The 12,781-nt window shown below is 45.3% G+C and overlaps 1 protein-coding gene across 1 annotated transcript in view; it reads left to right on the top strand.

Annotated features, from left to right (window-relative positions):
* The first annotated feature begins 432 nt into the window (after positions 1-432).
* Positions 433-12,781, top strand: part of KIAA1614 (KIAA1614 ortholog) — a 55,297-nt gene continuing 42,948 nt past the window's right edge. The window contains exon 1 of the mRNA XM_073900161.1: positions 433-476. The gene's annotated coding sequence lies outside the window, so the exon portion shown is untranslated. The remainder of the gene's footprint in view (positions 477-12,781) is intronic.

Raw genomic sequence — 12,781 nt, 5'->3', positions numbered from 1 at the left:
AGAATCCACGTTGGCCGGATCCCTGAGCCTGCTTGAATGGGCTCTGCTCCCCTCAGCTCAGTAAAGGTGGTGCTCCACGCCCTATCTCGGCCCGCGGAGATCCTTTCCCAGTGTGCTCTGAAAGGCCAAGCCATACGTCACAACCACGTCACACCTTCAACACAAGCTCCCATACACAACCACCCCGGGTCTCCCTTGGGGACACCCTTACTTCCCCCGGGGCCCCTCCACCCCTTTGCTCTCCACCACAGCACTTTTAAACTCCGGGGCCCAAGCTCTTGAGTCAGGAGCTCTTTACCTTTTCATTACCTGCTGATCTTTTTATTACTTTCACAGACACTAAGTTTGTAAAAAAAAAAAAAAATTGTCTCACAAACCAACCCTATCTATTGCATAATAATCCTTGTCCCCGTGACAACCAATGTTGCCATACTGAGTTGATACAATACCAGTCAAAAGCAAAGACACTTCTCATGGTAAATGTATAATTTCCACTAGACTTCTTTAAATACTGGAAATAGCTTATGCTTTTCTCCCCATTTGGTGTATGGGGACCCCAGGTTGGGAACTTCTGAGGGCTAACATTGAGTGGGGGCCAGTGAAGACTCCCTAGTCCCTTTTCACAGATGGGCAAACCAAGGCTGTTAGTTTTAAGGTGAATTGACATCATCAAATTGACAAAGAATCAGAGTAAAAAAATGAGATTTTTTTTTTTAAAGTCTCCCCTTTTTGGTCTCTAATTCGTAGCAGTAGTCTTTCTTAAAAAAATAATAAAATAGAGCTGGGAGGGACTGCTACTTGCCCCTTTTCTACGTGCAGTGTGGACCTTTCTGTGGGATCTTGGAATTTGCTGTAGAGCCGCTCCTAGTCTGCTCCCGGCCCCGGGGTGGAGAGGTCTCGCCTATCCTGGCAACAAGAAAGTTGAGAGGTTATCTGGTCAGGTTGTCCCAAGGGGGTGTCCCAGGATGTTGACTGCTATTTTGAGGAAAAGGGCTTCTATGGTGAATTACTTCTGAGAAAGTCAGGGTTAAACAAAGGTAAACTGGTTTAGTTTAGTTTTGTTTCGTTTTCACTGCGGTACTTCCCTGAGCCTTTGAAATGCCTTTGGGCCTAATGACCTGCTGGGAGGATGAGATAGCATATATTATCACCCAAACTTATGGGACCCGAATTCTCTTTTTCATAGGAGACCTATTAATACCTCATGGAACCCTGGGGTTCTGGGGAACATTAGTTTGGGACCTGTGAGTCCGATCCACCATTTTCAGATGAAGAAACTGAATTCCATGGAGTGACCAGGCCAGAGCTGATTCCAGGTTGCTAGTGTCTAATCCCAGACTTCCCAAATTTGGGTCTTTCCCTCCATACCTCACCCACCATGTACCTCAATTCAACCCTGGAAAAATCTTAGCAGGGGACCACAGACCATGGAGGGAATTCTGCTCTGAGAGAAGCTGCTTCCGAGCTTCATGTGTGTCTCAGCAAAATCTCTGAGGCTGGTGGGGGAGGGGGGACCCGGGAGGCAGGAACCCCACAGGACCACAGGGTGAGGAATGGCACAGCCGCGATGCTAGAAAGGGCTTCGTTCTGGGGCGCCTGGGTGGCTCAGTCCTTAAGCATCTGCCTTCGGCTCAGGTCATGATCCCAGGGTCCTGGGATCGAGCCCCACATCGGGCTCCCTGCTCAGCAGGGAAGCCTGCTCCTCTCCTACTCCCCCTGCTTGTGTTCCCTCTCTCACTATATCTCTCTGTCAAATAAATAAATAAAATCTTAAAAAAAGAAAGAAAGAAAGAAAGAAAGGGCTTCATTCTGGAGACCCCAGATCATCCTCGGTCTAAGGCACCTGTCCACAGTGAGAGGCCGCAAAGGCACCTTGTGCTCAGGAAGAGCCAGGCAGATGGGCCCCTGCAAGCCGGCATCCTGGGCCAGAGAGACCTGGGCCAGTGACTCCCAGGGGTCTCCGCGGAAGGTGTGTCCAGGAGGAAGAGAGCACCCACTGCGCTCCAGAGCTGGAGAAGCGGCATCTGCAGGCAGGAGTGAGGACTTGGCGGGGCTCCAGGCTGACGGGCCCGCTAGCCTGGGGAGTGTTCTAGGGGCTGCAGGCAGCAAGATAAACAGGCACCGCACCCCCTTTTCAGAGCAGCCTCAGACACTCACTCCAGAGACCAGATGCCAAAAAGAGCAATGAAGAGCTGGGCCTTTCCTGGGCAATGGTCCTGCTGCAGCCGGGATGTAGGGCCTTTCCCCTCTGCCCAAAGCAGCTTCCGAGCTTCTGGGGAGACCCCTCCCATCCAACACTGAGCCACTCTGCTTGGCCAGGTTAGACCTCCCCTGGCAAAACCAGGTCGTCCCCCCTCCCTGCCTGCCCCTCGGAGTGTGGGAGGGGCATGCTGAGTCGCTGTCCTCCTGCCTTAGGTGACCACGCCCGACTCAAGCCTTGTTCCCCTTCGAGCCTTGGGGATGGGGCTCTGAGCCGAGAGGGAAGCATTCTTGGGGGGCGCCTATCTGAGAATAGCAGTCTGGTGGGGCCGTGCGTGGAACTCTCCCTGGTAGGCAGACACAGCCAGGTGTGTGGTTTCCAAGCCTGGAGTGGGGCTGGGTCGCTCACCAACCTTCTTAACTGTGGGCAAATTCCTAGGCCTCCTTGGGTCTTGGCATCTTCCTCTGTAAAATCTGACTTGGGAGGCTTGTCGGGGGCTGACTTACAGGCTACGCAGTGCTGCTCTGGGGGACTTGCTGGCATCCGCCTTCCACAAGAGGAGGATGGAGGCGGGTGACAGTGTTGAACTCACACCCCTGTGGACGTGCGAGGGGCGATGTGGGGAGCGATGCCCCCAATCCAGGACCCCAGCACATCAGCCCCGAGTGAAAACCTCCTCAGAGTCTCTTCAACAAGTACATGCATTTCCACCACCCTCATTACCCTCGTCTCATTCGATCAAGCTTATTCCCAGACCTGAGCTGGACCCTCTACCAAATTAGTCCCCAGACAATCTGTGATGTCTTGGGACCACCACTTACCAGCTGGCGAACCTTGGGCAAAGTAGTTAGTCTCTTTGAGACTTGGTGTACTCCTCTATAAAATGGGAAGGAGGGTTGCCTTGTGAATTAGACTAATGGACAAATGCAAAGTGGGCTGATTCCAAAGCTCAGGCCTTAACCTCTGCTTAGAGTTAAAGGACTCACAGAGGTGACAAAGAAATGAACCCACCCAAAAGGCGCTGCAATGAATGGTGTTAGGACACAGGGAAGGGGTATTACTCTGACTGGGGGTTGATCAGGAGGGCCTCCCAGGTGGAGAAGGAAGGACCTTCCAGGTAGGGAGTACACAGATGTGTTCATGGAACGTGAACTCCAGGGTGATGTGAGTGGAGTGTGGGGTGTGCACAGGAATTGGGAGGATATGAGACGAAGCTGGAGAAGGTGGGTTGAGGAGCTTTCAGTGCTGTGAGCCAGTTGGGGACCACATTTCACCGCTCACGAGGACTATGCTCACAAGGTTTTAGAAAGATCACCAAGTGGCTGTAGGGAGATACAGGATTGGAGCAGGGAGACCGGGCTGGAGGCGGGTTCAGTTCTGCGGTGGAGATCCCGCTACTCCAGACTGGGATAGAGGCAGGGGAGATGGGAGAGGAGATGCCTCCAAGAGAAAGGAAAGGGGCAGCATTCTTGTCTTGGAAGGTGAAGGAGAGAAAATTTCTCAAGTTGCTGGCTTGGGTGATTGATGATGCCATTCTCTGGGAGAAGATTCAGAGAAGGGGGAGATGATCCATTTGGATCCTACCATGTCAAATGTAAAGTATCTGGACAGGTGGGGGTGTCCTCCACCCAGTTATGTAGCACATAGTAGGAACTTGATACATATCTGCTGGGCACCTCATGCGGGTGTAGAGTGGGGGTCTTCAGCACACAAACGGGGACAGCTTGGATGTCTTGGATTTAGATTACGTCCCTCTGGAAGCCCACACAATGTAAGAGTGGGGGAAAGAGCTCCAGGGGACAGACCAGGGCAGGGAGAAGAGTAAAGAAGGAGCAATTGGAAGTGAGTGAGGGTAACCAGGAAAGAGAGAGGTCATGGAAGCTGAAGGAAGAGACCGCTCCAAAAGGGGCGGAGTCACAAACAGTCTCCTGAATTCTGCAACCCTGGGCCCTGGCGCTTGGGGGCAGGGCACAATCACTATGCAGTTGCAAAGATTGTGGCTGTTTTTACCTAAAGGGAAGACTCATTCGGAGCTAGAATGAGCAACGTTGCTTCCTTTGAACAATTTTTCTTGAATAAACCTCCACAGAATTAACATAGTTTTTAACCACGTGACTGCACGTGCAAGGCTCTCAGAGTTGTCGGAGACTTCATGGAGATTCAGGAACTCAGGAGAGAAGAGTGGCCAAAGTGTGTGGTCTTTGGAGGCAGACAGTGGTTGAACTTGGTCTCCTCCACTTACTCATTCTGGGTCTGAATCCTGACTCTGCCACCTACTATCCTGCAGGTTACTTGACCTTTCTACACCTCATTGCTCCACCTAGAAATATGAGTTCTTACTGATGAGCATTGTTGAGAAGATTCTGTAAAATGAAGCATATGAAGCACTTAGCATAGTTTTCGCATATTGGCATTCAAGAAATGTTAGCTACGGGGCGCCTCTGTGGCTCAGTCGGTTAAGCGTCTGCCTTCTACTCAGGTCATGATCTCAGGGTCCTGGGATCGAGTCCACACGGAGTCCCACAGCGGGCTCCTTGTTCAGCAGGGAGCCTGCTTCCTCCTCTCTCCCTGCCTCTTAGCCCCCTCCCCACCTGTGCTCCGTGCTCTCCCTCTCTCTCAAAATATAATCTTAAAAAAAAATGTTAGCTACAACAACAACAATAGAAGACTAATTATTGTTAATCTAGTCAACAAATATTAATTGAGTGCCTACCATGTGCCAGGCAATATTCTAGGGCAGGTCTGTCCAGTAGAAATACAATGCAAGCCGTAAACACAAGCCCTGTATGTAATTCCAAAATACATCTAATAGCCATACTCTAAAAATGCATAAATTATATAGAAGTATTTACATATAGCATTAGATATAATATACTTCATTTAACCTAATACATCCAAAATACTATCATTGCAACATGCAATCTATATGAAAAGTTATTAGTAAGATTTTTACATTCTTTTCTTATGTGACCACTTTGAAACCCCCTGGGTGGCCACCAAATTGCACAGTGTTTTCTAGGGGCTAAAGATACAATGGTAAGTAGGGACGGAGTCAGCCCTCATAAAGCTTACGTTTTCGAAAGGAGAGATGGACAATAAGAAAGAAAGAGAGTTATCGAATAAAATAATTATTCACTATAGTATCTAACCTTTACCCCGATCTGACTCAGAGGGCTGAGGTCTATTTCACTGACTGCTTATCTCTGCTCCACTATGGGGTACTGTTTACCCGGTGCTATCTCCCTGATGCCCAGGAGGCTTTAGTCCTGTTCCCTGCAAGGGACAATACCACAAATCAGGGAGGATGCTTACTGAGCTGGTAAACTTAAAACGATCGCAAGTAAAAATAAAAATAACCATGTTATTGGCGTGGATTTCATTAAATGAGGTCCATTTTGACTTCCTTTATTTGAGGGCTGCAGAAAGAAGACGATGCTAAGTTGTCCTCGAAAGTTAAATGGCAGAGAGAATATTGATACTCTTGAAAAGTTATTTCTCTAAATTCTTTTTATGATTTATTATAATGACTTCTTTTCTGCTTATGAAAATGGAACATTGTAAAAAGCCTGAAAATATCAAAAAGTATCAAGAAAAAATTTACCCAGACCCCAAAATGCAGAGATGAATATTTTGATGTATTTTCTGTCTTATTTTGTATACAGATATGTAAGTATAAATGTAGCTATTTACTGATTTCACATGCATGTTTTATATACTTAAAATCAAACTGTAATATTCTGTTTCATATTCTGCTTTTTTGCCTAACAATGTTGCATGAGCATATTCCTATTTCACATTTCAAAATAGAGTTTACTTCTAAGGGCTACATAATGCTCTACCTTATAGAGATAGCATAACTTCCATTCTAGTTGGACATTTGGGTTGTTCCAATATTTTGCTACTATAAATAATGCTGAATGAGCTTCCTTTTACTCAAATCTTTGTTGTCATTTTTTATTTCCTTAGCATAGATGCTAAGAAAGACTTTGCTTTGTCCAGAGCTATAGCATACGATGAATCAATTGCCTTAAAAAATGCTACATCTCCCACAAGCAAGGTATGCGAAAGCTCATCTAATTGTATTCTCCCCAAAGTCTGGTATTAACATTGAAACATTTTTTGCTATTTTAACGGGTTAAAATGGTAACTTTAGGATTGTTTTAATTTTCATTTCTCTGTTTTCTAATGATTTTGAACTTACCCTCTTATGGTTATTAGCTGTTTCTTTCTCTTCTACTGTAAACTGTTTTGTGCTTTGCTCATGTTTCCTCTGTTCTTTAATGTAGTGGTATCATATTGTGACTTAAATTTTACTTGTCTAATGACTAACAGTTTTGAGCACCTATTCACATGTTTGTAGATCATTTGGATATCCTTCTTGGGAAATGCCTATTCAAGTCTTTTGTCCATTTTTAAACTCAGTGTCTGTCTTTTCTTGATTTTAAGAAGTTCAGGTATATATTGGCAGTATATAGATATTGCAAACATCTTCTCCAAGGCTTTTCACTATCTTAAAGATGTTTTCTGATAAACAGAGATTCTTAATTCTAATGAAGTCCAATTTATCAATTCTGTCTTTTAAAGTTAGTATTTTTGTGCCTCTTTAGGAAAGATTTTCCTAGCCCAACATCATAAAGATATTCCCCTGTTTTCTCCTAGAAGCTTGATTGCTTTGACTTTCATATTTTGTTCTATAATCAATCTCACATTAGTTTTTGTGAATGGTATGAGGTAGGGGTCAAGGAGTCAAGATTTATTTCCTTTCCAATATGGATATACAATTGACCCAGCACTGATTATTGAAATGATTATCCTCTCTTGCTCTGCACTGCATGGAGCTTTGGTTATAAGTCAAGAGACTGTACATGTGTGAGTCTGTTTCTGGACACTCTAGTCTATTCTATTCGTCTATACTTTACCAATGCTACATTGTCTGAATTAGAGTCATTTTATTGTAAGTTTTGATATTCACTAGCGTAAGTACTCCAGCACTGTTCTTTTTGAAAATTGTCTTAACTATATCCTTTATATGTCCATATAAACTTTAGAATCAGCTTGTCAATTGCAACCAGAAAGAAAACCTGTTGTAATATAGATCAGAATGCATTGAATACTGTTATGGGTTGAGCTAGTCCCCCAAAACTCATATATTGAAGTCCTAACCCTCAATACCTCAGAATGTGACCTTGTTTGGAAATGGGATTGTAAGATGAAATCATACTAGAGTAGGGTGAGTCCCTAATCCAATATGACTGATGTCCTCATAAGAGGAGGAAATTTAAATTTGGACACAGTCATGCACACAGTGAGAACACCACGTGAAGACTGAAGTTGTATTGCCACAAGCCAACTACCAGAAGCTGGCAGAGAGGCCTGAAACACATCCTTCTCTAGAGCCTTCAGATGGAGCATGGCCCCGCTGAGACCTTGATTTTGGACTTCTGGCCTCCAGAACTGTGAGATAACACATTTTTGTTGTGTAAGCCACCCAGTTTGTGGTACTTCATTATCACAGCCCTTTCGAACTAAAACAAATACATAGATCAATTCTGGAGGAATTGACATCTTAACGATAAGTTTTCTGATATATCAACATGGTATATTCCTCCACTTATTCACATGTCTTCAATTTCTCTCAGTAATGTTTTGTAGTTTTCTTTCTTCTTTAAAGATTTATTTATTTATTTATTTTAGAGAAGAGAGAGTGTGTGAGCAAGGGGAGGGGCAGAGGGAGAGGGAGACCAGCAGACTCCCCACTGAGTGGGGAACCTGACATGGGCCTCAATCTCACATCCCTGAGATCATGACCTGAGCTGAAATCAAGAGTCGGACACTTAACCCACTGTTTTGTAGTTTTCTTTTTTTTTTTTTAAGATTTTTTTTTATTTATATGACAGAGAGAGAGATAGCGACAGTAGGAACACAAGCAGGGGGAGTGGGAGAGAGAGAAGCAGGCTTCCCGCGGAACAGGGAGCCCGATGCAGGGCTCAATCCCAGGATCCTGGGATCATGGCCTGAGCCGAAGGCAGACGCTTAACGACTGAGCCACCCAGGAGCCCCTGTTTTCTAGTTTTCAATGCAAAAGTCTTGCTAATGATCTTTGTCAGATTTCATTCCTAGGCACTTGATATTTTTTGATGCTTTTATTCATGGTACTTTTTATAAATCTCATTTCGACTTGTTTGTTGCTAAGTATATAGAAATGCAATAGATTTTTATATATTGATTTTGTAACCAGAAGCCCTGCTAAATTTACTTCTTAATTTAAGAGCTTGTAGTTTCTTTTGGATTTTTCTATACTCATGTAATCAGCAAATAATTTTAATTGTTTCATTATTTATGCTTTTTTTTTTCTTTTTCTAGCTGTATTGCACTAGATAGGGCTTCCATTACAACACTGAATAGAAGTGGTGGTACTGGATAGCCTTTCCTTGTTCTCAAACTCAGGAAAAGTGTTCCATATGTCACTACTATCATATTAGTTATATATATATATATATTTTGTAAATTCCCTTTATGAGATGAAGAAAATGTAGGATCTGTTTTTATATTATGTGCATTACTATATACCCACTATACGTGTATACTGTATTCATTATGTTACCTTGCTCTGATGATTTATTTTGGCATCAGTTCCTCTCTATTTTAATTATTATAAACTTATAATACAATTTTGTATTTTGTAGAATAAGCCTCCTCTCCTTTTCTTTTTTTTCTTTCCTTTCTTTCACAAAATTTTTTTAAAAAACATTATTGCCTATATATGGAATCTTCACTGAAATCACATTTAAATCTTTAAATTCAATGAAAATTTTCATCTTCATAATATACAATAAGTGTTGCGAGCACTAAGTATTTCTCCATTCACCCAGGTCTTTGTTCACATATAAAGTGGGGTTTTTTTCATATAGTTTCCATATTTTTAAAAATTATGAAATATGTTTATTGTACATTATATATACTATATATTACACACATTCTATGTATGATGGTATGTGTTTACATATAATGTACATTGTAAAGACTAATAAAGTAAACGTCCGTATATGTGCCACCCGATTCAATAAAGCATTACCTCTGCCTCTGGGAACCTTCTCCCAGTTGTCACCTGCCATTCTCTTCCCACACTGAGGAGACCACAATATAATTATCTGTGCTAATAATTCTCTTGCTTTCCATTAGTTTGCCCCCATACCCATGGTATGTGTCTCTAAAGAATGTATTGTTTAGTTTCATCTGTCTCTTTTTTCTTGCTCTGTTTGCTCAGCAGCCTGTAAGAATCAGCCACGTTGTTGTGTGTAGTTACCATTTGTTCATCTTTCGTTGATCTCTAGTGTTCCATTTTACAAATATACCAAAATTATCCCTTCTACTATTGATAAACATTTGGATTGTTTCCAGTTATTTTGTATTGTGAACAATGTTGCCATTAATTTTCTTATAAATGTCTTTGGTATAAAGGTTATTTCTAAATGGGCTATTACTTTTCTGGATTATACTAATATATTTCTTCATAGTCTTTCATATGTCTTTAGCAAATGACTGATGTATTTTTGAGCACATCTTGTCTTTTCTCAAGATGAAAAACTGTCACAAACATGACTTCAGGTCTTAGTCATGTTCCAGTATCTTTCTCCCTGAATCTGCTTTCATTTTGTAGATGAGAAAAGTGATTCGACCAATATGGTAGTGATTGCCGACAGGCGTGTTAAAGCCAGGGGCCCTCTCCTCATATTGATGCCGCAACCGGCAGAGAAGGCCTGGTAGATTAGGAGGGAGAGTATTAAAATATTTTCCTAATTGCAGTCATTTCCCTGTGATTAGGATTATGAAATGAAAAGCTGTGGTTTGAGTTTGGACATGGGAACAGACGCCTAGCAGAGGGAGGGCGGATGTGGGGCATCAACGGCTGTGAAGTCTGAAGTCCTTATCTCCAGGGAAGGTCCCTGTCCCATCCTGGGGGACGCCCTGCCCAGCAGCCTGGGGAAGTGGTTCAGGCTAACCCTGGCCAGGTAAGAACCATGCTTCTGTTCTCCTTGGGACTAGGGCAATTCAGGCAGGTGGGGCATAGGAGAGCATGTATGTGTTCTTGTGTGTGTGTGTGTGTGCGCGCGCGCGCGCGTGCACGAGTGCTGGAGTGTGCAGGGACGCGTAGCAAGGTGGTTGCTCTCTGGAGGTGCCCAGTTGTTGTGTTGCCTCAGTGTATGTACTTCTGGGATCCTCTCCCACCCTGTTTGTGCTTCTCTCTCATTATCTCCTCCTCTCTCCTCCCCCATCCATTTCTTCTTCTGATAGCTATGTTATCTCCTGATTTCCAGGCTCACTCAGAATTGAAGCCTAATGCCCCTACCCGTGTCTGTGACCAGTGAGCACTGGGGGAAGCGGGAAGAAGAGCGGGGGCAAGCAGGGCATCAGGTGAAAATGAGAGGCAGTTAAGAAACCTAGGTGCTGGTGCTGGTCCTGGCCCTGCCAGGGACCGACTTTCTCACAGAACCTGAGGCAGGACTGGCCATGTCGAGCAAATGAACCAAATCCTTTGGAAATGACCTTGATCCTTTTAGCAAGCAGTGCTGTCAGGCAGCCTTACTTGGTAGGGATTTTTTTCTCTCTCTCTTTTAGCTGCCTGGCATTTAGTCAATACCTTTTATGTGGCAGGCACGGGGTAGGGGCCAGGGACACAGATCCAGATCAGGAATGCTCAGTGATGTGGCAGCGTGATAAACGGTCTGGCAGCAGCGGGGGCCCCCCAGGGCTCTAACCTAGGTTAGGAGGCCCGTGGAAGGTACTGGGAAGACTGCCCTGAGGACGGGCCATTTGAGCTGTGCGCAAGGTCTAGTAGGAGACAGCCAAATTGGCATGTATGTGGAGGGAAGCTGGGTGTTTCAGGCTGAAGGAGAGCCTGGGCAAGGTCGGTCAGGAGAGCTGGAAGCAGGTCCGTTGGCCAGCGTGCGGGATGGGCTGTGGGGCCGTGAGCTGAAGCCGGAGGCCCCCAGGCCTTACGAAAGGGTTTGAGTCTGAACACAGGACGTGTGCTTCTCCAGGCTGACTGGGCCTGAAAAGCCCATGGGAAGCCCATTAGGAGGCAGACTCCCGGGCCTCACTCAGCCTACAGAGTCAGGATCTCCAAGAGCAGACCTTGGAATCAGCCTCTCACCAGTGTCCCAGGCGCGTCCAAACAGGCCCAGGTCACACCAGCTCTTGGCAAGTGGCGGAAGAGTTCTATAGGGAGGGAGACAGGTCCCAGTGCTCTCTTGGGGTTCTGCTGGAAGGAAAAGGGAAGAGCCTGAGGGAAGACCCTGGAGCTGTGAACAGCATCCCCAAGAGCCACTGACAGGACCAGTTGGCTCTGTGTGCTCCTCAGACCATGTGCCCCACGTCCGAGACAGGGGTGACCAGCTCCTCAGGCAGTACAGTGAAGCGCCGGCAGAGGTGTCCCTCCCACCCCAGTCCCACTCCACCCACCTCTAATGGTATGACCTTGAAGGACCATCTCTCACCCATCCCTTTATCCTAAGTGAAACCCGATTTCCAGATCCAACATGGCTCCTGTTCAGAGCTCCGTGTTCAGAGCCTGTTGAGGGAAGGCGGGGAGGAGGGGTGAGCTGTGGTGTTTTCATCCAGGCCAAGTGGAGGGAGGCTGGGTCTCCCTCGTTGTTCAAATGGAGGAAGAAGTCTATGTGATTGCTACATCCCATGTATTTGTGTTCCTCCTAGATTTCTCTCCAAAACACGGTATTGAAGGATTCTGATACACATGACATACATAAGGTGGTTCTCCAGTCCAGAAAGGTGCCATGCTCAAGGTAGCCCACCTTCCAGGGACTCCCACTTCACAGGACAGCGTCCAAGCTCCTCACCCGGACACGAGATGCTCTGCAGCAGGCCACACCACCCCTGCCTTGCAACTTCAGCCCGGCTCTTGCTTTTCCAGTGTAACTTTTACTCATAGTAACAATGGAACCAGGCAGTTTCACACCTGGATGCCTGTGTTTATGCTAATCTCTCTGACAGAAATGTTTCTCCCACCCCTCCCCCTCTGTCTGGCTAACTCCTGCTCTTTCTCCACGAGCCGGTGCTCCGCCATACCCCTCCCACCCAACACACACCTCAGTCACACACCTCAGCTGTTCCTGTGAGCCGACCTATACCACCACCCTGTGCTAGCCTGACTGGGGAGCACATATATAGAAAGTTTCTGTTTCCCTCCCCTGCCCAACTTGACCAGAAATTCCTCAAGGACAGGGTCTGTGGTGTTACATTTTGTCTTTCCAGTGTCTGGTGCATAGTAGAAACTCAATGGATATTTGCTGAACCAAACAGAATCCAGATGAATGAGAAATGCCTTCCAATGTGTGAATGTTGTGATAAATTAATAGCTTCTGAGGCTATGCTTGTTGGTATTTGTAGATGGCTTTTCAAACCTCTGTAGAGATGTGACACCCATCCCCCTATATTAAGTGTAAAGTAACAAATTTAATGAGTAAACTGAAGGTGATTATTTGCATCTCAAAAGGTGGGGGGCAGGTTTCCTTTAAACATTAAGCTTTTGCTGGAACTTTCAGAAACTTGCCTTACAGATCA

The sequence above is a fragment of the Callorhinus ursinus genome, unplaced genomic scaffold, assembly GCF_003265705.2.
Source record: "Callorhinus ursinus isolate GAN/ISIS: 27379988/994484 unplaced genomic scaffold, GSC_fseal_2.0 scaffold13, whole genome shotgun sequence".
Classification (NCBI taxonomy): domain Eukaryota; kingdom Metazoa; phylum Chordata; class Mammalia; order Carnivora; family Otariidae; genus Callorhinus; species Callorhinus ursinus.
This window is presented reverse-complemented; position numbering and strand designations above follow the sequence as displayed.